General features: G+C 36.9%; 1 long non-coding RNA gene across 1 annotated transcript in view; it reads left to right on the forward strand.

The window, feature by feature from the left end:
* The window catches only part of LOC123379711, a 47,654-nt gene that overhangs the window by 7,481 nt on the left and 14,399 nt on the right, over window positions 1–25,774 (forward strand). The window contains exon 2 of the long non-coding RNA XR_006584583.1: window positions 1,185–1,311. This is a non-coding gene — a long non-coding RNA (uncharacterized LOC123379711). The remainder of the gene's footprint in view (window positions 1–1,184; window positions 1,312–25,774) is intronic.

Below are 25,774 nucleotides of genomic sequence, written 5' to 3' on the forward strand. Positions count from 1 at the left end.
GTTGTCTAAGCTCCCTTTGCAGTGGTCCCATCCTTTTCCTCTTAAATCACTCACTTACTTTTCTCTCTAAGGAGGTGGGGATGCAAGAAAAGACATTGACATAAATTTACACTTGACTCCTGAACAAGAAATAATGTGACCTTACCAAATTTTCTGAATTTAATTACTAAATTTACTAAATATATATAACATTATACATATTAGATATGTATTAGGTACATATCATTAGATATAAAGATAGTATATATATATATTTCCTTCTCCATTCATTACTAAAATCATTTTTAGTCCAGAAACACAAAATAAATTAAGTATATAAGCAAAGGGAACAGAATCAGCAAGTTGAGCCTAAGCTACAGTGTACCATGGTCAGACTGAAATAAGACAAATCAGGAGTGTTTGTTCTTTTAGCCAGTATTTACTGAGCACCTGCTATGTACCAGGCATGGTGCTACATGTTAGAGAGTTAGTACGAGATGAAATTGACATGGTTCCTGACTTCAAGAGCTTCTACTCTCACAGGAAAGCAGACTTTGAACACTTACCTGCAGTAAAGTCTAAGTGCTACTATTCAAAATGTCCACAGAAGCCTGAGGAAGTGATATTTAAGCTCAGACTAGTGGATAGATATGTTACTTAGATAAGGGAGGGTCAGGAAGATAGGGAAATGAGAATGTGCTTTTCAGGTAGAGAAAGATAAGGACACTAATGAGAGCCTACTGCCACATATTCTCTCTGATTAAGAAACACTAAATCTGGCTGTTTGAGTAACCACAAGAAATTAAGAATATAGGGAGAGAGTCAAAGCTCGAAGGGGTAGATAGAATATAAATCCTGGAGTACCTTAAGTCATGTTAAGGAGTTAGGACTTTAGAACATTCAAAACAATGGTATACCAGTGAAGTGAGAGGAGTACTGACATGATAGATCATTCATTGAGTGCTGGATGAAAAAAGGATTGGAGGAGGCAAGATTGGTGGTAAGGAAACCATCAGGGAGCTATTACAAAGTCCCAGTGTAATAGATTGCAAAAATGGCTACGAAATATTCCTCTCCCTCTATCCACAATCTTTGGCAGTGTCTTGCCACAGTGAGTCAGGGGCTCTGGATGACATTAACAAATACAGCCCAAGGGCCTGAAAAATACTTGTACATCGGGCCTTCTTCTCTTTTACTGCACTTAGAATACTGAGACCACCATGTGGATGAGCTAGCCTGCTGAAGAATGAAAGGCCACATGTGGAAAAGAATCCAGCACCCTGGTCAAAAGCCATACAGCCATGAGCTGACAGCCTGTCCATCACCAGATATGTAAGTAAGGCCATGGTAGGTCATTAAGCCACCAGCGATCTCAGCAGATCACAGACACAAGAGTAAGCCCAGCAGAGCTTAGCCAAACTTGTCCAGACCTAAAAAACTACCCAGCTGGCACACATAATTGTGAGTAAAGTAAAATGATTTCTATTTTAAGTCACTATGTTATGGGAAATTTTTTATTGTGCAGCAAACACTAACTGATACACTTGGCAAGAGATGATTCTGGCCTGAACTAGAAGGTTAGTGGTGAGGACCAGCAGAAGATCATCGGATCAGGAGATATTTGGGTGTTTTGATCAAAAGAACTCCATTATGTATGGCTTGGACCAATAGGTAGATAGTGGGTCCTACTAGCTGAACTAGAGGACAGTAAAGGAGAAAAAAAATATAGGGAGGAAGATGGCAAGTACAGTTGAGAATGTGTAGAACTTCAGGTGATTCTAACAGGCCAACAGATAGATGGTTGGAGAACACTCAAGAGAGATCCAGGCTGCAGATACAGATTTAAGATTTGTTAGTATAGAGATTCTGGTATAGAAGTCACAATAAACTTTCCTGAGCAGAATGAGGAGAGTGAGAAGCCTAAGGGGCTCTGGTAATTACTATGTCATTTTGGACAAGTTACTCAACATTTCTGAGCATGTTTTACTACCTGTAAAATGATGTAATGTTAACCGACTTACTGAGCTATAATAAAGATTATATAAAATTTATTTGGTTTCAATCATCTGACACACAGTAAGGAATTAAAAACTGCTGATTACCATCCCCATCACTTACAACTAAACTGCACACAATGTATTCGAGTCAGTTTTGCTCCCTGCTTTTAGTTCTTGAATATTTGAGGATTAGTGGTGAGTTTCAATCATGGGCAATAAGAATACTAAATCCTCCACTCTTCTTTTGAAATCTTTAACAATGTTTCTTAAGTTACATGCATCAGAATTACCTGTGATTATTAAATATGCAAATTCCTTAGCTCCACCCTTGACCTTCTGAACCAGAAAGTCTAGAGGATGCAAACACGATCCTACATTTTTAATAAGCTCCCAAAGTGATTCTATACACACACTCCAAAGGTTCACAACCCAACCCTTCCCTGTGGCCCTTAATTAATAATTAAAAGACAAGCAGAACTGGCTGAAGTTTATTTGATATCCTATGAAATTTACACACAAATGGCTACTTGCTTTTTTTTTAATATGAAATTTATTGTCAAATTGGTTTCCATAAACACCCAGTGCTCATCCCAACAGGTGCCCTCCTCAATGCCCATCACCCACCTTCCCCTCCCTCCCAACCCCATCAATCCTCAGTTTATTCTCAGTTTTTAAGAGTCTCTTATGGTTTGCCTCCCTTTCTAATCGTCTCCCACAACTCTACCCCCACTACTACCACCATCACAGGTAAAACTGCAAATACTCCCCCTGCCTGTGAGTTTGACTGGTCTTTCTTGAAATGGAAATCCTTGGCTTCTTCCTGAACCATTTTGTTGTATTTCTGAAGTAGAGTCTGACCCATCCCACCATCCCAAAGCATCCCTTTCAGAGCAGCATACTTGATCTCCTATTGAAGTTCCAACTCATCACTCAGGCAGCTCTGCATGGTTTAATACACAGTTACATACATTACATGGTTTTAGACTCATGAAATTGGTTGCTGACTAAGAATAAATATTGTCTCACAGCTGTTAGAAAGGTTCAAATACTTTAAACTGAATGCAGGAAGAAAATAGGTCCAATCTGTTCTGTTCTGCAAAATGTCAATAGAGACTGTTAAGCAGGCACGTCTGATACTTTTCTTTTTGCACAAATTACAGGGTAGAATAGAAACCAGGATAGCATGAATAGAAAGTCATATTTCAGGAGAATAAAAGCAGTGGCAAATCAATGAGCTGAACCTGCACAGGTAGCTACTTGTCATGAGTGTCTGAAGCTAAGTCCATCTGAAGAGAGGAGGAAGCACTTCAAGACAGAGGTCTCTAATCACAGGGCACTGTTCTAGGCACATGTTTTTCTTTTTTTTTTTAATATGAAATTTATTGTCAAATTGGTTTCCATACAACATCCAGTGCTCATCCCAACAGTCTAGGCACATGTTTCTATGAACCTGCTCGTTCATAACACTTGGAATCAAAAATGCAGGGCCCAAAAATAAACTGTATTCGTCTTTCTGAGAGCAATTTGCCTATTTCTTAGCAGCTGCAGCAGAAGGGAGAAGATAAGCTAGGGAGCCACACACATGTTCTAAAATAGCATTAAAGGCCTATGATTAAAATACCTTTAAATCTGTTCAATAACACATTCCAGCTCAAAGCGTTTCTCCTTCCCAGCTCTCTCTCTGTCTCAACCCCCGCCTGCAGAGAGCCTGTGTAATTGCCGAATCACTGATGTTTGAAACAAAGAAAAGATAATCCTTCTCTGAATAAAATCATTAAGAGAGTGAAGAAAGCCCAATCTCCGTGCTCCTATCATGAGATTGGGTTTTAATATTTCTGCTGGTACATTGTGAAATACTTATTTTTAAATAATACGTTAGCAGCAGGCTGTTGATTTATTCCCGTTTGAATATTCAGCCCCCACACACCCATGTTAAAGCACATCCTGTGTCCTTAACATACTTCAGCCCAAATAATAATCACAGATGGAGTGTGGTGCTCACCCAAAGAGCACTGTGCACCACTCTGTTTCTACCTTCATGTGTAGAAAATCTTTGGTCTTAAATTTTTTTTTATTCTAGAAGAAATCAATGTATATGCATATTGTTCTCAATCAGAAGAGGGTGCTCCTCAAAATGAAAAGATAGCATGTGTCTCCCTAGGCCTGTGGTCTGCTTTGATTCCACAAGTGCTAAACGTCATGGTCACTGATGGTAAGTCCCGGTGTGCACAATTGCTGGTAGGAGTTGACACTAGGCAACTCAAGGAATCTATTGAGAGCCACAGTTTCAATCTCAAGAGAACTTTGAATAGGTCAGGTGAGGAAAGAGGGATTGCTTATGTCACTCCTTTTTTTTTTTATTTTTTTTAACGTTTATTTATTTTTGAGACAGAGAGAGACAGAGCATGAATGGGGGAGGCTCGGAGAGAGAGGGAGACATAGAATCCGAAACAGGCTCCAGGCTCTGAGCGGAAAGCACAGAGCCCGACGCAGGGCCCGAACTCACGGACCGCGAGATCATGACCTGACCTGAAGTCGGCCGCTTAACCAACTGAGCCACCCAGGCGCCCCGTATGTCACTTCTTCTTTTGATAATTTCCTTTTCCTTCATGCCTAACTAGATCTAATTGAAATGAAGTTTTCAGGAGTTTCTGATGGCTAGGGATCTCAAAATCTGAGGATTAAAGAGGAAAAATTATTCTCTAATCACTGTAAATTAAATTAAACTCATTCCAATATAATTCAATTAACCCTTTCTCTGATCAAGACACTACTCAATGAATGATTCAAATACAATATATTCTACAAGCTTTTTTCATTAAGGCTTACTAATAATTGCTTTACAATGAAGTAAAAAAAATATTAACCCCATTTTAAATACCATAGGAATTCTGAGGCTCAGAAACTTTAAGTAAACTTACATAAAATCAAGATGCTAGTAACACAAAATAATTCTGAAACCACTATTCTTATTACTGTAAAGGTGTGTTGGAGGAAAGACTAGTTCTAGGGCAATGTCTTAGTCCGTTTGGCAGCTATAACAAAATGCCATAGACTAGCTGGCTTACAAATGACAGAAATTTATTTCTCACAATTCTGGAAATTGGGAAATCAAAGATAAAGGTGTCAGCAGATTCGGTGTCTGGCGAGAACCCAGTTTCTGGTTCATTTCTGGTTGGTAGCCATGACCTCACATGGAGGGAAGATGAGGGATCTTGTCTATTTTTTTATACAGGCACTAATGTCATTCACTTGGGATCTGCTCTCATAACCTAATTATCTCCTAAAGTCTCCACCTCTTAATGCCTTAATACCTTGCGGGGTTGAGGTTTTAACATATGGATTTGGGGAGGACATAAACATTCAGTCCATTACAGGCAAGATGTATAGATTAAATGAGATACTTGATGCTATAGCTAGAGGTGAAGGTTCACTGGATTCTCAAGTAGCAGGTATACCTGGAAATAACCTAAGTAGAAAAAAAAAATTGCTAAGCCTTCAAATAACCTCTATCTCTATATTCAACTAGAAGTTGAAACTGTACCAATTCTTGAGGATCCTAATTGTAATGATATTAGTGTAAAATTGTATGTCATTTCTAGATTTTACAGATATTACAGTAAATGTAGCTGAACATACAGCTGGAGGTTTGTACTGCAAATTTGAGCAGTATTGTGGAGGTATCCAAGTACCTACCACGCCCTTCCCCCCCACCCTACCCTGTGAGGAAAGCAATAGCAGGTAATGTCTTCTATTAAAGTTGTCATGTTTTTACCATGTGACCTTGCTATACTGGTCATAACTCAACCAGGATGCCCACAGCTAGAATTCACAGATGCCCTTTTCTCAGTGGATGACAAAATACATCACAAGAATTGCTATTGGGTCCTGGAATAGTTGTTGAATCTTGGGAAATGTTCCAATTTTCCATAAAGCTAACTAAATTGTAAAAATTTGGAAAGCAGTTTTCTATGCTTCCTCATTTCTCCATGAATTCTCAAACTAAATCCCAACTACCTGAAGAAGATAATTCACCAGAGCCTAACTAGCAATATTCATCAATATTACCATAGTTTTTAGCCACAAATAGGGAGAACTATTTTACTTGCATTTAAAGTCATCGCAGACACATCCACTAACCATCAAAAAAATGCAAAATTAAAACCACAACAAAGTATCATCTTATACCTGTCAGAATGGCTATTATCAAAACGGCAAGTGTTGGTGAGAATGTGCAAAAAAGAGAACCCTCTTGACGGATTGGGAATGTAAATTGGGCAGCCACCATAGAAAACAACATAGAGGGTCCTCAAAAATTAAAAATAGAACTACCATACAATCTAGCAATTCCACTGAATGTTTATCCAAAAAAATGAACACCAATCAAAAAGATACATGTACCCATATGTTCATTGCAGCATTATTTACAATAGCCAGGATATAAAAGCAATCTAAATGGGGTGCCAGGGTGGCTCAGTTGGTTAAACTTCCAACTTAAGCTCAGGTAATGATCTCAAGGCTTGTGCGTTCAAGCCCCACGTCGGGCTCGGTGCTGAGAGCTCAGAGCCTGGAGACTGGTCAGATTCTCTCTCTCTCTCTCTCTCTCTCTCTCTCTCTCTCTGTCTCTCTGTCTCTCTCTCTCCCGCCTCCCTCCCTCCCCTGCTCACGCTCTGTCTCTCTCTCTCCTTCAAAAGTAAACATTAAAAAGAATTTTTTTTAAATAAGTAAATAAAAGCAACCTAAGTGTGCCTCAATAAATGGACATCCATCAGTAGATTAATGGATAAAGATGTGGTATATATATAATAGGACTATTACTCTGTCATCAAAAGAATGAAATCTTGCCATTCGTGACAACATGGATGAACCCAGAGAGTATTATACTAATTGAAATAAATCAAATAGAGAAAGACAAATATCATATGATTCTACTTACATGTGGAATCTAAAAAACAAAACAAATAAACAAAATAGAAACAGACTCATAAATACAGAGAACAAACTGGTGGTTACCAGAAGAAAAGGGAGTGGAATGATGAGCTAAAAAGATAAAGGGGATTAAGCAGGACGAACTTCTAGTTATAAAATACATAAGTCAAGGGGATATAAAGTGCAGTATAAGGAATATAGTAAATAGCATTGTAATAACTTTGTATGGTGACGGATGGTAACTAGACTTATCCAGGTGATCTTTTTGTAATGTGTGTAAATATTGAATCACTGTGTTGTACACCTGAAAGAAATATAATGTTGTATGTCAATTATACTTTAATAAAACAAAACAAAAAGAGTTTCTTGAATTCTCTAATAAAAAAATAACAAAGAAAGAAATCCAGCTAGCCTTGACCAAAACAAACAAACAAACAAAAAACCCTCCTTAAAAATAGCTTAGCAACTTTATATTCTCTATAAATCTATCATAAATGATCAATAAAATAAAATTTTCCATAACATAGTAAAGTCCTTAGAACAAGTGGGCTTTTAATTTGCTCGCTGTGTGACCTATAATAAATCAACTTATATTTAATTTTGTTTCTGTTTCCAGACATGTTACCATGGACAAGTTACTTTGCCTGACCTGTCTGATCCCAAATGTTCTCACCTTTTAAATGGGCATAAAATTAAAAATAAATAGTAAATAAATGGGCATAAAATTGGTTCTTATTTCATAGAATTATTGTGGAATAAAAAGAGACAATACCTGCCAAGCATTAAATACAATTCTTAGAACATAGTTAATTTTTTTTTTCCTTTTGTTCTTCTTAGTCTCCAGTCCTGGCTACTTAACAAGTATAACCACTGCAATGACAAATATATCTCACTGAAGTTTGCAGTCTAAGACATAATAAAAAGGTCCCCTTTCCCTGAATTCTTCAATACTCAGCCCCGCCTGAGGTCTCCACATTTCTAGAGTTGCAGGCCCTCACATGAGGAAAGGTGTGCATGTAAAGGCACAGTCTTAAAGAAAGTTCCTTCCCAATTTCCCCCACAGGGGCAGGGGCTTATCTACTCAAGAGTTGAGGCAAGAAGAAGCAAGGTTACGGTCTTCCCACAACGTGTACAAAATGTCCTAACAATAAATAAAAACCCAGATGCTCTTGGCTGCCATTTCCACCCAAGGGACATGGTCAGACATAGCTAATAAAACTCTGGCTGACAGGCTGTCAGAGGATCATTTATTTTCATTCTGTGCACATAAAAGAAAGCACTTTTGAACCTATGAAACATGCCAATATGCACATTAAAATACATTCTTCCCCATTAGAAGTTTGACTTTCAAAGCAACGTAAAGGTCGTGTATCAAAATTAAGCAGGTGCAAAGAATCTCAAGACATCAACAATTCAATGTTAGAAACTTGAAATGGTTCAATGAAATGAAATATCCATATTTTATTCACCAGGTGAAAAATATTTTTGACTCATCACAGAAAAGGGATGACTGACAAGCTAACAAGTTAAGCCTGAGACTTCAAGAAGCAACTCAAATTACATTGAATTATAAGTGATATGAAATAAAAAGCCACAAGTGCTAGAAAGCAGATGGAGGGGGGAAATTTAGCCAATTCCTCAATGCGATAGAAACATCTTCCTGGTGATGCTTAAATAAGGTGCAGAGTAAGAAAATCTGTACAGACTTCTGAGTTAGAAATTGGGCAAATTTTCTTTGGCCTGTTAAAATCTGATAGGGTGATTTAAAATTAGTAATCTAATACCAAAGGAAATGAAAGATACTTCTCCACACACTCTTCCTCCCTAAAAATAAAAGTCCATTAGACCTTTTTGTTTACTGCCAAGGAGATAATTAAACATTTTTTGTTCTGTTACAGGCCAAAAATGTTGATAGGCTATGGTGGAATATAGAACTACTTTGAAGAAATAGTTCAATAGTTGGAAGCCATTATGGCCTTTATGTTAAAAGATCTAGTCTACTGATCTCATTCAAATACCTATAAAAGCCAGGTCAGTAATAATATAACAATAAGTAATAAGCAATGATAAATAAAGTAATAACAACTACAAAGTACTTATTATGTACTAGTGATGGTTCTAAGTGCAACACATACACTTATGAGATAGGTGTCTTTTATTTATGTTCAATTTAAAGATGAAAACCTGAAATGTAGAAAGGTTACATGATTTGACCAAGCCACATAATTAGTGAGTGGTGGAGCTTAGATTCAAACTCGAACAATCTTGTTCTAAAGGTTGTGCACTTAAACCAAAAATATAAGAGAAGGAACAGGGAAAGAATGAGAACACAGATGTTCAGTTTTATTGTTGGGAACAAAAAGGCAGGATGGAGACTTTAGCTAATTGGAGAACAAACCTATCTGTGAGTCAAATTCAATCCTTGTCTCGCTGGTTTGCAGACTTAGGCCTGAAGAAGATAAGGACTACATTGCCCAGAGTAGGACACGGCGGAAGCTATAGCCTTGAGCATTGATCAGGGTAGTCTTTCAAAGCCTCATAGTAGCTTGATTCCTAGAGACTGGGCAGTTGGATGAAGGTGGGGTTCTGTGGAGTGTCATACACTGGCTTACTTGTTCATAACACCTTAAAAAGGACAGGATCTGAGTCATTGACAGCTACTTGAGTTCCGATGGAAATGGAGAGGCAAATAGAGCCATGGCCAAAGTTCCTGGAACACTTAGCTCTTGAGAAGAGATGCTACCTGCAGAGCCAGACACTTTCAAAAATATCTTATGGAATCAGAAAAAAAGCAATAGCAATCTGTGATAGATCAGAGAGCCAGGGATTGCTCTTATTTTTCCTGGACTGTGCAAATCACAAGGTTTGGAATAGCCCAAGAGATAGGGCAGGACCTGAAAAAAATGAGTGATATTAGAATTAATCCTTGGAAAATGAGAGCAAGAAAAAGTTCCAAGAGGGCAAGACCTGTCTGCCTTCTTTTCCAAGACTATCCCCAGAATTGAGCACATGTCTGGCATATGCAGAATAAATAAACCAGATTTTCATCTTATCCAGAAAAAAAAAGGCTCCATGGTATTTCTTCCATCTCAGGTTTTGGAGCAACTCTTACTCTATTCATTGTTGATTTATAGATTCTTTTTAAGCTGAAAGGGACTTCCACAATTATTCTTATATTTTATAGATGACGAAACTATGACCCAAGAACCCAGCCAATTAGTGGGAGAGCTAGGACTAAGGACTCATCCAATCCTTCCTCACTCTAACAATATATCTACTTACTTACCTTCCAAAAATTCTTATAGTCTCAAAATAAAACTTCTGTTAAGAATAAAACATTTCAGACAATTACTATCTTTTGCATTATAGGTTTTGCACTCAGTCATGCTATTGTGCTCATGCAAAAGTAATTTCTGCTTCATATAGATGGCCTTTGTGGCCTCACCACCAACTTTCACACACCCCATTTGCTTCTATCCAGAACACGTCCTACTTGGAGCTCAACCTCTCCTCTCCACGGAGACTTTCTTAACAATTCCTTTATTGAAATTTACCCATTTACAACTGGGAGCCACTATTTGGCAATGGGCCCTTCCCACATTCAAAGAGGCAATTAAGGTCATTCACACTAAATTGGGTCAAGTGAAACATCTTCTCTATAATAGATAATTCATCCAGTCACTTTTATTTGCCTCTGAATCATTAAAGCAGACATTTCGAAGCGCAAGTCTCTTACCGATAATTTCTAGTGAGTCAGTGTTTTGTTTATTTTTAACTTAAGTTGGAATAGCTAATCTTTCTTTTCTTTATTACCCTCTTAGGGTTTTGTCCTATTCTTACTCAGAGGTATGAGAAATAATCCTTCCCCAGTTAGTTTTGAAGAAAACCACTGGAGATGAGAAGGAAGCCACAGAATGCTAAACAGGCTAAAGCCACAGGATGCCAAACACAAGATTACAGTTAGAAGGGATGTCAACATCATTGAGACATAAGGTATCCTTCATTTTTTCTACACACTCCCAACAATAAATATCTGGCATCCATCCACAGACAGAAGTGCCTTTGAGGGAGCTGTGGGATCCAGCACCATACACCAAGGGACTCGGAAGGAATCTCACCCATCCATGCATGAGGCTATAGGCAGACAGACCTTGGTCCCATGTGTGGACCCTCAGTAGCAAGGAACTTGCTCTAGTCTCTCTTGGCCCACAGTCTGGAAGCCCCAGAGAAAAATGACTTTTAGACAATTACTCATGGATGAGAGAGCATTTCTGGAAGTCCAGATTTCCAGAGAAGTTCCAGCACTTTGTCAGAGCAAAAAAACACAAGTTTGGATGCATTGGAGTGGGTAAGAAAACAATTTTACTTTACTTGTGTCACCTATGTCCCAAGTTGGTATGGCTTAGGGCCAAGAAATATCTTCATCAGCCTGTCATTTATCTTGCAATGGAAAGGGAGAGTATGTGAGAACCCAACTTCCCCAGCAATGTGGGAAGCTATAAAAGGAGCTCATTTCTCTCTTGCCCCATCCTCAGAACTAAATCAGGTGCTCCATAACCAGGGAGCAGAAAGAGTCTGGTAGATGAGAATATCAAAGTAACTTCAGCTATCATTTAGAGTAAAAATGGGGAGCTACTGGCAGGTTCTGAGCACAGTAATGGCATAAATGCTAAGAAGAAACAAAGAGCAGGCAAGAGAACAAGAATAGAGGACAGTTAAGAAGCTACTGAAATAATCTCCAGGTAATAGCTATAAACAGCTGTTTATAATGACAGTGGTGGAGATGGTAAGAAATGGTAGATTCTGGGTATTCTTTGGAGGTAATTCCAAGAGGTAATGCTGAATGATTATATGTGGAATATAAGAGAAGACAATTTCAAAAAACCAACTCCAAGTCTTTGGGATGCAGCAACTGCAATGACGAATAAATCATTGATCAAGGTCAAGAAAACTAGGGAAGAAGCTTTGAGGCAAAGATCAGGTGCTCAGCTTTGGATATGTTACATTTAAAATGATCATTAGATTTTATAAATTGAAAACTCAAGTAGGTAGTTAGAAATATGAGCCTAGATTTAGAGCAAATGTCCAGGAGACAGTTCTATATCATTTATTCATCAGCACACAGATTGTGCTTAAAACCATGAGATTTGAGAAGACCACGAGTGCCTAGAGACAGGAACATTCACATGTAAGGTCTAGGGCACTTCTATGTGAAGGGTTTGGGAAGATGAGGAAAAACTAGCAAAAGAAACTGAGATCAGGGAAAAACCAAAAGAGTACAGCATCCTGTAGGTCAAGAGAAAAAGGAGCTTCCAGAAGGAGAGAGTAATCAATGGTATCAATGTTATAGATACATTAATAAGATGAATGCTATGAAGTTACCATTGATTATAGAAACCTAAAAATCATTGATAGAGTTTGAGTAGAATGATAGAGAAAAAAATCTAATTGAATTGGACTCAAGAGAGAGTGGGAGGAGAGTAATTGAGGATATAAAATACAGAGTACTATTTCAAAGAGTTTTTCCCTAAGGGAAAAAAGAGAAAATAGTCAGTAGTTTGAGACTGAAGGGGGTTAGGAGAAAGGTTTTTATAATCTAACAAACTAACTATGTGTATATTGGTAAAGGCATTGGACTGCACTTATATGGAAATTACAATTTTCCTTGAAAATTGCAGGCTAATTTTTATCTCATTCCTCTTGAATAGCTATGTTTAAAACTGGCATGTATTTTGTTAACAAGAAGACAAAGTTGTAGAATCAAACAATTCAACTTGGGGATACAGAGTAGTGTTAATAATTCTAATTGGATCCAATCCTCAATTAGATATTTCCTTCAATATTTTGAGTGTGAAAAATTCTTATCGATGCCCTTCATTATTACAGATTCCTGAGTATTTTTAACTTTTAGTACTAGAGTGGATGTAAACAGCATACCACATAAAACTGGGAAGACAAGCATAGGATGAAAGGTTAATACATCTAACAGCACGAACACATGTACTGAAACTGTTACAGATTTCACTGAGACATTAATGTATTGCTAGTCAGTAACTTCTATATTTTTCATGTTCACTTTTACAAGTAAATAATTTGGGACTTGTATCAAAAATGGCTATGAATTAATTTTAATTATATTGAGGTGTAAGAATAGAATTGAATTTAAAACCATTATGGTACACAGGTTTTCCCAGCACATGAATGGTATGCAACTGAATTTATGAATCATCTTGGTAAAAATAAATGGGATTCTCAGTTTCGAATTTGACTGGCTCCTGTGAAATGTTTCTTAGAAATGTGCATATAAATGTGGTATGTGGCATACACCAATGGTTGTTTGCCAAAATTATCTTCCCTTTGCCTTTACTGCCAGAAACCTCAATATTTAGCTACCAAAATACATACAGCATCTCAGAACATAGACATTCCTTAACTCTATTTGCACCTGAGTGTGGCTGTGTGACTGGGTACAAGCCTGTGTGAATGTGAAAGTAATAGAAGGCATCTTCCAGGAACTACTCTTAAGGAGAGGGTACTTGCCCTGATTTATCCCTTTCTACTATCTGACTGGAATGGAGTTTTATTGGAGCATCCAGTAAACACGGGAATAGTGACTGTACAGAAGAAAGGTAGGAAAGGAGACAGAAGCCTAGATTTTTTCCTGACCCTATGTAATACGACTTCAGCTTTATGCTGTCTGCTCCAAACTTCTCAAATGCAAGGGGGAAAAAAGTGTCTCGGGGCACCTGGGTGGCTCAGTTGGTTAAGCGTCCAACTCTTGATTGTGGTTCAGGTCATGATTTCATGGTCATGGGTTCGAGCCCCACATCAGACTCTGCACTGACAGCTCAGAGCCTGCTTTGGATTATTTCTCTCCCACTCCCTCCCTGACACTCCCTCAGTTGCTCTCTCTCTGTTAAAATAAATATTTTTTAAAATGACTCTACCGTTTAAGCCACTATTAGTTGATGCTTCTCTCTTGACCCTGATACATGGGATAATACAAAGAGGCCCAGAAAGTAAAAGCTTTGAATGATGTAAGATAAAAATAGGGGACAGAAGTCCCAGGAATAATGCTTGAAATATTTTTTAGAAAGGGAAATTATGAATGCACAGATCCATATGCAGAATAACTAATTGTCCAGGAAAATCTCTTTATCTCTAACTTCATCTAAGATATTTATTTATTTATTAAAGCAAGGATTAGAAAGGCATCTATGGTATCTTAAGGCCCATTCTTAACCACCCTTCTCAAAACAAGAAAAAATGCTTTATGACTATCTTTGTACTCTAGGTACAAAACATGAAACTCCTCCTTACTAATGGAGTTCAGATGCCCAAGCAAAAATGAAACCATGAATTTTGGTTAAACAAGGGGACAGTTGCCTCTACTGATAACTGCCTTGAATGAAATTTATTCAAAGGATATTAGAGATTGCTATCAGACTGCCTTAAGGAGAAAGAAGGAGATAATAGCCCTTACTAATAAAAATGCCTTGATAAAAGAGACAAAAGATAGGAAATATGATCAAAGAAGGAAATTGATGGTGAGGTTCAGAAAAGAAAAACTACTTGTCATACAATATACTTTGAACCACATGAATAAAAAAGTACACCAAATCGAGATTTTACTACAACTTCCAAAACCAATACTTTTCTTCTTTGATTGTGTTTATTCAAAAGTAAAGGTGTTTCTCTTTGGTAGTGAGCACTGTGGGTAGAATAGTGTTAATTCTGGCATCTCTCTGTGAACATGAGAACGTAATAGGAAACTGGACAATTGCTCACATTTGACTCTATTAGACATTGACACTGGAAATGGCCAACGCTTTGTTTCAGAACAAAGGACATCAGGATGCTTGCTTAATGTCTCAATATTGGAAGAGGGCATTTATATCTCTACCTACCTAACTAACTTCTATTTTCAGAAATACATGAAACTTTAAAATATTGCACTACTAGCTATTCTTATAGGGAAAATAGATTAAATAAATTCTTGAAAAGAGGCAGTATATTTGGTCTTTGGTAAATGGAAAGGGTGTACAAGTTCTGGAAAATAGAATGACTTTTTAAAAATGTGTCCACACTGGAGAGTGTTATGCTAAGTGAAATAAGCCATACAGAGAAAGACAGATACCATATGGTTTCACTCTTATGTGGATCCTAAGAAACTTACCAGAAACCCATGGGGGAGGGGAAGGAAAAAAAAAAGAGGTTAGAGTGGAAGACAGCCAAAGCATAAGAGACTGTTAAAAACTGAGAACAAACTGAGGGCTGATGGGGGGTGGGAGGGAGGGGAGGGTGGGTGATGGGTATTGAGGAGGGCACCTTTTGGGATGAGCACTGGGTGTTGTATGGAAACCAATTTGACAATAAACTTCATATATTAAAAAATAAAATAAAATAAAAATAAAAATAAAAATGTGTCCACAAGGAGGAGCAATCAGGCTACTAAATAGGAAGGAAACAAAGGTGTTCTGCTACCTAGGTTGAGATGAAGAAGCCAAGAAGAAACCAACATGACTATGAACCAAAAAGGAAAAGCATATGGTAAAAGTGCCTGTGGTTCTGCAGTAATGATAAAAGAGGAAGGAGGGGTTAGGGTATGTAAACAAATTTCTGCTTCTGCATTTCAGGCATAGCTCTCTAGAATTTAGTTTGTTTCCATCAGTTAGAAAAAAAAATGCACAAGTACATACTCAGTCTAGTACTACCACAGGTACAGACCTAATACAATTAAATAAGATCTATTATTAAATACAGTTGAGCACAGTAAAAGGAGTAGTGAGGCTACTGGAGGACATTTACTGGTAGGAAGACTCTATAACAGGAATATGCAAATGCCCTACGAAATATACACGCATGGTAACTGTAATAACAACAAAGGCCAAACCCAACTCAATCTCTAATTAGATTGACTCAACTCCCATGCAAAAGACTGAGCAATGTGAACGATGTAACAATTTCTAGGCACCTATCCCCAGATTCTGTTTACCACAGTCACTGCATTCCTACATAAGATTAAGATCATGCATGCAAAAATCTGTAAGACACATAAAGAAGCAATTTTTAAAAACTGTCCAGGGAAAACCAAATTCAGATATGACCCAGATGTCTAAGTATTAGACAGGGAATTTAAAATAAATATGCTTAAAATGTTAATGACTCTAATGAGAAAAGTGAACAACATGCATTAATACATGGGAATTTCAGCAGCCATAAAATCTGTAAGAAAAAATTAAAAGGAAATTATATAAATGAAAAATGTAGTAACAGATAAGAATTCCTTCTACTAATCATTGGTAAATTCAACATGGCTGAGAAAAGAAGCAGTGAAGTTTACAGGTCAATAGACAAAATAAATAAGTAAAGATCAGTATAAATCAGCCAAACTGAAACAGAAAGGGGAAAAATGAGTGGAAAAAAAAGGAATAGAACATCCAAAAGCAGTGAGACAAAATCAATCCAGCATACACATAATTGGAAACCCAGAAGGAAGAGAGAGAAGGAAGAGAGAATTATATGAAAGATTAATGTTTGTGAATTTTCCAAAGCTACTGACATACACAAAACCACACACATAGACACATACAGACATACACATACACACAAGGAAATATCATATTAAAACTATAGAAAACCAATTATAAAGAGAAAATTTTGAAGTAATGCAAAGCAAAAAGATGTATTACATACAGAAGAATAAAGGTAAGAATTACAGCAAACTTCATGTCAGAAACCATGTAAGCCAGAAAGCAATGGAATGCTATCTTTAAAGTATTAAAAGGAAACAAAAAAAACCTGTCAACCTGAGATCCTATATCCCATTAAATGCCTCTCAAAACTGAAGAAGAAATAGATTTTTTCAGAAAAGCAAAAACAGATAAATTATCACTAGCAGACTAGTGGTAGGTTATACTATGACGAAATGTTAAAGAAAATTCTTCAGGAAAAATGAACACAATGCCACACAAACACCTGCAATTATACAAAGAAATGAAGAATACTGAAAATGGTATAAATTAAGATGAACAAAAAAGAATTTTTATTTTTAATAGCTCTAAAATTGGCTGCCTAAGGGGGCACCTGGGTGACCCAGTAGGTTAGGCATCCGACACTTAATTTTGGCTCAAGTCATGAGCTCACAGTTTGTGAGTTTAAGCCCCACGTCGGGCTCTGCACTAACAGCACAGAGCTTGCTTTGGTTTCTCTCTCTCTCCCTTTCTCTCTCTCTCCCCCTCTCTGTCTCTAAAAATAAATAAACTTAAAAAAATAATCTAAAATAAAATAAAATTAGCTGCCTAAGGCAAAAATTATAGCAGTGAATTGTGTATTTATAGTATACGAAAAGTACTATGTGTGTCAACAATAGCACAAAGAATGGGAGAAAGGAATTGGGAATATATTGTTGCAGGGTCCTTACACTGTATTAAGCTGTGCAACATAATTTGAACATAGGGTAACTAATTAAATATATATAGTAAACTCCATACTAATCAAAATAGACAAAATTCAGGGCCATAATACAAATCCTAACAAAATAAAAAAATTAAAATCTTGTAAAATATATTCTCTGACCATAATTAAGTAAGCTGTAAATCAATGACAGATACCTGGAAAAATCCCAAAATACTAACAAAGAAACAATATGCTCCCAAGCCCATGGGAGAAAGAGGAAGTCATAAAGGAAATTAAAGATTTAAAATTAAATGAAAATTAAAACACAGCATATCAAAATGTGTGGGATGAGCCTAAAGTAGTACTTAAGAGAAAATCATAGTACTAAATACTCCTATTAGAAAAGAAGAAAAATTTCAAGTCAATGATCCAAGCTTCCAATTTAAGAACTAAAAAAAAGAAGAGTAAAATAATCCCAAACCAAGCATAAGGAAAGAAATAATAAAGGAACGAGCAGAAATCAAACAAGTTGAGAACAACTGGTAATCTACTATTCTTATATCCCTTATATACATTCTTATATTCCTTATATTCCTTAGAACTATCTTCCTTTTATATTAATTAATCTTTCGTTATGCTGATTTCCTGTTATAGTCAACAATCCTTTTTATTTAACTTTTCCAGTTCAAATTACTAATTATTATGTGGTTTTTCTTTCTTGATTAGACACATACTAATACAATTACACTTCATTCGTCCTCAAAACCAGTGGTTTGAATAACATATGGAAGGCTTTGTACTACCTCTCTCTGAGGACTTTCAAACCACCCCACTGCAGAGCCTATAAGCCCCACTCTAAAAAAGGAGGGGAGTCTATTTTTTTTTCTTGTCCTGCAAGAAAATGCCAATATGGCACCTGCATAAAATATGTGAGTCAAAAACCCAAAGAAGCTTGCAATTTTCTTTTACCCCTTGAATAGAAGGGGTATTAAAATCCCTCCCCCATTAAATCCCTCCCTTGGGACATGTAGGCTGGGGAAAAGAATTGTTCAATACATGATTAAAGCTTCCCATTGAGAGGAAAGCACAAGATTTTTCCTCTCATGTGCCACGTAATACTTCATTACAAGACTATATTTTTCTCTAAGCTTAAAAAAAAAGTGAAATTCTGTGCATAGTCTTCCAAAATCCCATATGATTTTTTATATGCTGAATATTTTAATACCATATACTTTTCTACTTGGAGGCTTATTCTTCCATATCCCTAACTGGTAGAAGTTAAAAGATAAGACCAAAGTCTACAATAATAATGAGAGTAGGAATGGGAAAAAGGAAAGGGAAAAAAATTCATTTTTTATGCTGATTGATTTGAATTTGACATGCTCGAAAAATTCTGACTGGCTAATCAATAGATTTGGGATTTATAGATGAATATATATCTATATTCATATAGATATGAATAAATATGAATATTTATTCATATTCATTGACCCTTGAACACCCTACAGAATTCCCACTATGTGAATATCTCACATCATGGGAAACACAGTATCAACACAACACTCCATTCCATATATGGACAACAGATTGTTAGAAAGTTTTATTTACTTTGAACTGAAGTCCATTATCATTGTTCTTCATTTTATTCCTTGGGTTTATACAGAATAAGTCTAAGTCATTTTTTATACAATAGCCTTTCAAACAGCTACAGATTTATGCCATGTTCTCCCTTACCACATTTTCTTTGTACCTTTGGTAATGACAAACTTTGGTTTGCTCCCAGAACGAGGCTCACAAAATGACTAAGATAGTGATCCTCATCAGTAATGAGATAAGACAGAGTTCTCACCTTACTACCTCAAGTGATGAAAAACTGAACATCCAGTTCTAACTTCACTAGAGTCTGAGAGAAGTGAAAACAAACCATCTGTCCATAATTGCTCCTGAGCAGAAGCCACTTCGGCTCAGAAATGCTTCTTTCTTCCCAGACCACCTGTTAAGAGTCCCAGAACTTTTAAGGTTCCTCTACTGGATACTGAGCCTGTGATCCCAGGATCTGTCATGAAGGACCTCATGAGAAAAGGCTAACATATTGAATACGAAGATGTGAAGAAAAGACATTTTACATTTTCTCTAATGATCTTCTCAATTTATTTTAAGTAGTTCATTTCCTGATGTGTCCTACTAAAAAAATTATTTGTCTCTTAGAATGTCAAGGTAAACATTGACAGTATACTGTTTGCAGGAGCTGGTTAGAATATAGATGCAAGGTTAAGTTTAAGTTCAAAGACCAGTATTTTTCATGTAATCCACAAGATATGCATTGCATGCTAAAACCTGAATTAGATTCCACACCTGCAAAGAAAGGATTAAATGATTCCAGCTCCCACAGAAAATGACCGAACAATTTCTTCAATGGAACCTGGGGCATTCCAGACTCATCTCAGTTCTGGGAGGTTCCAGTCACTTGTCTCCAAGTCTTATTTCTTAAATGTTGATTGATATTACATTATATACACTATTTAAGTTAATGTATACATCTCTCAGATTAAGTTCAAAATAGAAGATACCCACCAGTTGTGTTTATTTAGTGAAATAGAATAACTGGAACTCCAAGCACAAATGTACAGATGACAGCAAAATCTAAATCTGGTCTAGATCACGGAAATAAGTATCAGCTCCATGAAAGAGCTCCTCATTTACATAGGGAGGAGGGGCAATATATTACAATACAAGACAGCAGATGCTACGTGCCAAAATAGCTACACACACAAGAAGGGAGGAATCCTAGTGGGATCGAATAGATGGGGAAGGCTTTCTGAAAATGTAGGCTTATCCTGAGCCCATAAAGGAAAAGTAACATCTAGATAAAAGAAAAGAAGAGAACAAGTCATTCCAAGTGGTGGGAACTGTATAAATCAAAATGTGGAGGCAGGAATGTGCAGAGTACATTCTCCACCGGACAATTAGTCCAATTGGACTGGAAGGAATAAGTCAGTGAGAGATAAGTATAGAAGGCAGGCAGGTCAAGGCCAAAAGGTAAAGGGTCATTTAAAAAATTCAATTTATAGGAGTTTCTATAAGAAAGAGTATTTTAGACTCAAATCAACAACACGAGAAACAGGTGCTGGAGAGGGTGTGGAGAAAGGAAACCTTCTTACACTGTTGGTGGGAATGCAAACTGGTGCAGCTACTCTGGAAAACAGTATGGAGGTCCTCAAAAAGTTAAAAATAGAACTACCCTATGATCCAGCAATTGTACTACTAGGTATTTACCCAAAGAATACAAAAATTCTAAATCAAAGGGATATATGCACCTCGATGTTTATAGCAGCATTATCTACAATAGCCAAACTATGGAAATAGCCCAAGTATCCATCTACTGATGAATGGATAAAGAAGATGTGGTATTGATTTGGGACTTGCATGAAAGAAATATTCCAGGATTAAACCACCAATTATTTCAATGCAGATGTAATTTGTCATTTTATTGAAGTTAACTTTAGTCAAACTGTGTTGGCCTATGTGAGAATACATCCAGATAGATAAGAAATCAATGGAACTATATTGAAATTACAAATCTGGTAACTTTTAAATGTTGTATTATGTTCTCATTTCTTGTCCTAAAATAAGAAAAGTTGTATCTTTAAAAAAAAGAAGCAGCTGTGATAAATACACACACACACACACACACACACACACACACACAAGAATATTACTCAGCCATTAAAAAAAAGAATGAAATCTCGCCATTTGCAACAAGGATGGAGCTAGAGTATATTATGCTAAGTGAAATAAGTCAGAGAACAACAAATACAATATGATTTTCCTCATATATGGAATTTAAGAAACAAAACAAACGAGCAAAGGGGAAAAAAGAGAGAAAGAGAGGCAAACCAAGAAACAGATTCTTAACCATAGAAAGCAAACTGGTGGTTACCAGAGGGGAGGTAGGCAGGGGGATGAGTAAAGTAGGTGATGTGGATTAAGGAGGGCACTTGTGATGAGCATTAGGTGATGTATGGAAGTGTTGAACCCTATATTGTACACCTGCAACTAATATTACACTGAATGTTAACTGGAATTTAAGTAAAACCTAAAAAAAAAAAAAAACTAAGGCATTCCTTTTACAGCAAAAAAAAAAAAAGCATTTTATCACTGGCATGATTTAGAATCACTGGTGCATAGTGATTTTTAAAAAGTAGACCATTTTTCACTGGTGTTGTTATTCTCTTTAAACTCTCCACATGAGGAGCACAGAGTAATGTAGAGAATTATTGAATTACTATATTGTATACCTGAAACTAATACAACACTGTATAGCTACACTGGAATTAAAATTTAAAACTTAGACAGGAGGTGCCTGGGTGGCTTAGTCGGTTGAGAGACTTCAGCTCAGGTCATGATCTCACAGTCTGTGGGTTCAAGCCCCATGTTGGGCTCTGTGCTGACAGCTCAGAGCTTGGAGCCTGCCTCAGATTCTGTGTCCTCCTATCCCTCTGTTCCTCCCCCCACTCGTGCTCTGTCTCTTTTTGTCTCAAAAATGAATAAACATTTAAAAAATTAAGAAAAAATAAAATGTAGATAGATGATAGATAGATAGATAGATAGATAGATAGATAGATAGATAGATAGACAGATGATAGATAAATACTCTCTGCAGGCAATGCATCTCCTTTTTGCCTGTACCCAAGAGTTGACGGCTTTCATTTTCCCTATAGTACCACACTGATTTAGAATATGTTATAGAAACTTCATTATGAAATATCATGCTCATTTTTTACATAATTCTCCCGCCCCCTTCCCTCATGTCTCTTTCTCTCTTTTTCTAAGCACTTACAATTTTCTAGGAGAGGGCTAAACTTTTTATATACGTTATCTCTCTTAATCCCAAAGCAATCCTGTTAACTATTATTATCCCTACTTTACAAATGAGAAAACAAGACCTGGAAGAGTTAATTGGCTTGCCCAAATTTACAATGCCAATGAATCATACGCAGGCATCTCTGGTACTGAAGTACAGTTCCTTAGCCAGTTTCCCTATTTTAATTGCCAATCAATAATTAGTAGCTTTGCAACTATCTGCAACATATTCGAATCATACTTTTAAGCCATTATTGCTCCTGAGTTTTTCTCACATTCTCTGCTGCCACCATCTGGACTCTTGTAAAACTTTCAAGCTTTTCTTCTCAAGTCCTTTTCAGCCTTATCTGAGTTTTGCATTCCCTTAAAAAGGGCTGAAATTTGTGTAGACTGGTTCTATATTACTTAAAAATTTCTGTTCTTATCAATAGGCTCTCCTTTACTTCTCTGCAATGTGTTAGGGTCATAAAGAGATTAAAATGGAAATTAATTGGCTAATAAATTGTACTGGCAAAAGAGAAATCCATAACAAATCAGCCACTGTGCCAAATGCTGCAGACGGGATGTGTCAGTTCTAGATTCAGGGAGCAAAGTGAGCTTGATGCATTTTCCCTTGGTTGACTGTGGGAGACATGAATTAATAAGTAAGGGAAGGTCGGGAAATACCAGCAAATCAATACGGCCATTAAGAAAAGGTTCAAAGGGCAAGGGAGGGACCAGCAGAGATTTAGCACACAAGTCATCGACTTCCAAAAGGCTATGACCCTAATCCTATGAAACATAAAACATGTTCACATTTGTAAGAACAGGAAAAACAGTAACACCCTTGCCAAGCCTTACCATGATCTGGTTTCCCCTGAAACCAGACTATTTATTCCCCTGAAACCTGACTATTTATTAAAACCACTGATTGTGGGTGTGCTGTTTCAAAGGGACACATGCACCCCAATGTTTATAGAAGCACTATCAACAATAGCCAAAGTATGGAAAGAGCCCAAATGTCCATCGATGGATGAATGCATAAAGAAGATGTGGTATATATACACAATGGAGTATTACTCGGCAATCAAAAAGAATGAAATCTTGCCATTTGCAACTACATGGATGGAACTGGAGGGTATTATGCTGAGAGAAATTAGAGAAAGACAAAAATCCTATGACTTCACTCATATGAGGACTTTAAGAGACAAAACAGATGAACATAAGGGAAGGGAAACAAAAATAATATAAAAACAGGGAGGGGGACAAAACAGAAGAGACTCATAAATATGGAGAACAAACTGAGGGTTACTGGAGGGGTTGTGGGAGGAGGGATGGGCTAAATGGGTAAGGGGCACTAAGGAATCTACTCCTGAAATCATTGTTGCACTATATGCTAACTAATTTGGATGTAAATTTTAAAAAATAAAAAATCAAATAAAAAAACCCCACTGATTGTGCATTAAATGCTATTAGGTCTCATATGGGAAGGAGAGAGAGGCAGAAGCGTGTATGTTAGGAGGACAACTTACTGATGTGGAAGAGCGGGAGACAGAATTTTCAGTCCTCTCTTGGATCTGGCCCCACTGTCCTCCATGTGTTCGTGAGCGGTTCAGTTTCATCTCTAAGTGCCTTCCTACTTCTCACACCTTGATTCCCTTCTTACAGTGTATAACCTTAATATCATATTGAAATTTAGGGAATACGAAGAATGGAAAAGAAGGCAACAATTTAGCACCTCCTACTTTCCAGGACCATGTATGGTTCTTCGAATCCATTGCTTCATCTCATTAATCCTCACAATAATTCTGTAAAATAGAGATTTCTACCCTTATTTTATCGTTGAGATAAACAAATCTTATGAGCTCAGAGGTCAGGTAAACTGACCAAAATTATGCAAGCTGCTGGCTGAAGAAAGCAAGATTCAAATAAAGCTTTCTTTAAATGTATGAATGAATGAATGAATGATTGAAGTCAAGAAAGAAGTGCATTCCTATTTAACAAAATAGACATTTCAAGCTACTACGTATTTCATTTCTCACCAATCATTGGGACTAAAATTCTGTTCCACTTGAAGCCGCCTGCAAAAATGCATGCAATAATAGTTAACATGTACCCAGCACTTACTAGGTGTCAGGTACTATTCTAAATACTCAAACCAGTTAATGCTCACAATGACTCTATGAGGGAGGAACTATCCCTGGATCCATTTAACAGATAAGGAATGTAAAGACTTGAGAGGTTAAATAACTTGCCTAAGATCACAGTTAGTACATGTAGAGCAGAAAATTTGCCTCCCCCTGCTTCTAGAGTCTGTGCTCTTAACCAGTCCACTATAGCACCTCTTCAACACACATACCTACACACACATCCTTCATATACATGTACACACACACATGTGCACAGTCTCACTTATTCATTACACAAACACATGGAACTATAAAGACAATAGATTCAGTGCTCAGATGTTCTGGAACACATCAAATTCTCACCATCCATTGTAACACTCCCTGTCTATCCACCAAACTGGAAGTCAGAGGAAATAGAAAATTATAATTAAGGGCAGATGAATCATATCTCCTAAAACACCAAAAACTTCACCCTACCACCAACGTGTTGTGGTTGATAAAGTTTATAACCACCAGCACTGGAATTCATAAAACCTCTCAGAAAAGTGGAGACATTTTTCTGAGAATTTCCATAGTTATAGCTGTATTGTATTAGCTTGCTTGGCTGCCATAACAAAGTACAAAAGACTGAGTGGCTTAAACAACAGAAATTTATTTTCTCACAGATCTGGAAGCTGAAAGTTCAAAATCAAGGTGCTGGCAGGGTTGGTTTCTTTGGAAGCCTCTCTCTTTGGCCATTTCCTCCATGGGTCTCCACATAGCCTTTTCTCTGTGCTTGTTTATGTCTTAATTTCCTCTTACTACAAGGATACCAGTCATATTGGATTAGGGCCCACCCTAAAGACCCCATTTTAATTATTTCTTTAAAAACACTATCTCTGGGGCACCTGGGTGGCTCAGTCGGTTAAGTGTCTGACTCTTGATTTTGGCTCAGGTCATGATCTCACGGTTCATGGGTTTGAGCCCTGCATCGGGCTCCGTGCTGATAGTGCGGAGCCTGCTTGGAATTTTCTGTCTCCCTCTCACTCTCTCTGCACCTCCCACACTCTGTCTCTCTCTCTCTCTCTCTCTCTCTCTCTCTCTCTCTCTCTCTCTCTCAATAAACAAACAAACAAACATTTTAAAAAAAGATCCTATCTCCAAATACATTCACATTCTGAGGCACTATAAGGGTTAGGACTCCAATATATAAGTACAGGGGTTAGCAGGAAGAGACATAATTTAGCCCATAACAAGTACTAAATAAAGAAGAACATTCTAACAGTTTAGAAATTGATTATGTTCAGAAGTGGATGCTTAATGTTTAGTGATGTCAACATAAGTTGTCTAGGTCAAGTGAATATTGCCATCAATCACGTTTAAAATTTCCCTTTTATCTTTTATCTCTATAACAAAGTGAATGAGAAGCAATTTTAATACATGAACAAAATAAGACACAGAAATTCTTAAATATTAATTATGAGAAATTAATTTGTATTGAGAAACTTAATTTTGAGATAT

The sequence above is a fragment of the Felis catus genome, chromosome C1 (genome assembly GCF_018350175.1).
Source record: "Felis catus isolate Fca126 chromosome C1, F.catus_Fca126_mat1.0, whole genome shotgun sequence".
Classification (NCBI taxonomy): domain Eukaryota; kingdom Metazoa; phylum Chordata; class Mammalia; order Carnivora; family Felidae; genus Felis; species Felis catus.